Source organism: Saccopteryx leptura, chromosome X (genome assembly GCF_036850995.1).
Source record: "Saccopteryx leptura isolate mSacLep1 chromosome X, mSacLep1_pri_phased_curated, whole genome shotgun sequence".
In the NCBI taxonomy this organism is placed as follows: domain Eukaryota; kingdom Metazoa; phylum Chordata; class Mammalia; order Chiroptera; family Emballonuridae; genus Saccopteryx; species Saccopteryx leptura.
Window position 1 is genome coordinate 71,862,316 of NC_089516.1, and position 2,914 is coordinate 71,865,229.

A 2,914-nucleotide genomic window follows, 5' to 3' on the forward strand; every position below is an offset into this window, starting at 1 on the left:
GAACTCACCAATAAAAAGACACAGAGTAGCAGAATGGATTTAAAAAATCCAACTGTACGCTGCCTATAAGAAACACATCTAAACTACAAGGATAAAAACAAATTCAAAGTGAAAGGCTGAAAAACAATACTCCAAGCAAATAAATCCAAAAAAAAAAGCAGGTGTAGCAATACTCATATCTAACAATGCTGACTACAAGACAGCAAAGGTAATCACAGACAAAAATGGTCATTTCATAATGATAAAGGGGACATTAAATCAAAAAGACATAACACTTCTTAATATATATACACCAAAGCAAGAAGCACCAAAATATATAAGACAGCTACTGACTGACCTAAAAACAAAAACCGACAAAAATACAATCATACTTGGAGACCTCAATACACTGCTGATGGCTCTAGATTGTTCATCCAAACAGAAAATCAATAAAGAAATATTGGCCTTAAATGAAACACTAGAACAATTGGATATGATAGACATCTACAGGACATTTCATCCCAAAGTGCCAGAGTATACATTTTTCTCTAGTGTACATGGAACATTATCAAGAACTGACCATATGTTGGGCCACAAAAATAACATCAACAAATACAGAAAGATTGATATTACACCAAGCATATTCTCTGATCATAAAGCCTTGAAACTAGAATTCAACTGCAGAAAAAAGGTACACAAACCCACAAAAATGGGAAACTAAACAACATACTTTTAAAAAATGAGTGGGCCAAGGAAGAAATAAAAGCAGAGATCAAAAGTTACATACAGACAAATAAAAATAACAATACAACATATCAGAATCTCTAGGATGAAGCAAAAGCATTAATAAGAGGGAAGTTCATATCACTACAGGCCTATATGAACAAACAAGAGAGAGCCCAAGTAAACCACTTAACTTCACATCTTAAGGAAGAACAAAGTCAGCCAAAACCAGCAGAAGAAAGGAAATAATAAAAATTAGAGCAGAAATAAACAAAATAGAGAACAGAAAAACTATAGAAAAAATTAATAAAACAAAGAGCTGTCTTCAAAAAGATCAACAAAATTGACAAACCCTTGGCAAGACTCACTAAGGAAAAAAGAGAAAGGACCCATATAAACAAAATCCAAAATGAAAGAGGAGAAATCACCACAGATATCATAGATATACAAAGAATTATTGTAGAATACTATGAAAAACTATATGCCACCAAATTTAACAATTTAGAAGAACTGGATAAATTCCTAGAACAATACAATCTTCCTAGACTGAGTCATGATGAAGCAGGAAGCCTAAACAGACCAATGAGCAGGGAGGAAATAGAAACAACTATCAAAAACCTCCCCAAAAATAAAAGTCCAGGGCCAGACAGCTATACTAGTGAATTCTATCAAACATTCAAAGACTTGGTTCCTATTCTACTCAAAGTCTTCCAAAAAATTGAAGAAGAAGCAATACTTCCAAACACATTTTATGAGGCCAACATAAGCCTTATACCGAAACCTGGCAAGGACAACACACACAAAAAGAAAACTACAGACCAATATCTCTAATGAATACAGATGCTAAAATACTAAACAAAGTACTAGCAAATCGAAGATAACAACATATTCAAAAAATAATACATCATGATCAAGTGGGATTCATCCCAGAATCACAAGGATGGTTCAACATACGTAAAACAGTTAACGTAATACACCATATCAACAAATCAAAGGACAAAAACCATATGATTCTATCAATAGATGCAGAAAAAGCATTCGATAAAATACAACACAATTTTATGTTTAAAACACTCAACAAAATGAGTGTAGAAGGAAAAGATCTCAAAATAATAAAGGCTAGTTATGAGAAATTATCAGCTAATATCATATTAGATAGCATAAAACTGAGGACTTTTCCCTTAAAATCAGAAACAAGACAAGGCTGTCCACCCTCTCTGCTCTTATTTAACGTTGTGCTGGAAGTTTTAGCCAGAGCAATCCGACAAGAAAAAGATATAAAAGGCATTCACAAAAATAAACTCAAAATGGATAAAAGTCTTAAATGTAAGCCGTAAAACCATAAGCCTCCTAGAAGAAAACATAGGCAGTAAGCTCTCTGACATCTCTTGCAGCAATATATTTGCTGATTTATCTCCATGGGCAAGTAAAATAAAAGACAGGATAAACAAATGGGACTATATCAAACTAAAAAGCTTCTGCACAGCTAAAAACAATAAGAACAGAATAAAAAGACAAACTACACAATGGGAGAATATATTTGACAATACGGCTGATAAGGGGTTAATAACCAAAATTTATAAAGAACTTGTAAAACTCAATACCAGGAAGACAAACAATCCAATCAAAAAATGGGCAAAAGAAATGAATAGACACTTCTCCAAAGAGGACATACAGATGGCCAATGGGCATATGAAAAAATGCTCAACATCACTAATCATTAGAGAAATGCAAATTAAAACCACAATGAGATATCATCTCACACCAGTCAGAATGGCGCTCATCAACAAAACAACACAAAATAAGTGCTGGCGAGGATGTGGAGAAAAGGGAACTCTCCTGCACTGCTGGTGGGAATGCAGACTGGTGCAGCCACTGTGGAAAACAGTATGGAGATTCCTCAAAAAATTAAAAATGAAACTGCCTTTTGGCCCAGCTATATATACCACTTTTAGGAATATACCCCAAGAACACCATAGCACTGTTTGAAAAGAAGAAATGCACCCCCATGTTTATGGCAGCATTGTTCACAACAGCGAAGATCTGGAAACAGCCCAAGCATCCGTCAGTGGACGAGTGGATTAAAAAGCTTTGGTACATATATACTATGAATACTACTCAGCCATAAGAAATGATGACATCAGATCAAACAACATGGATGGACCTTGATAACATTATACTGAGTGAAATAAGTAAATCAGAAAAAACTAAG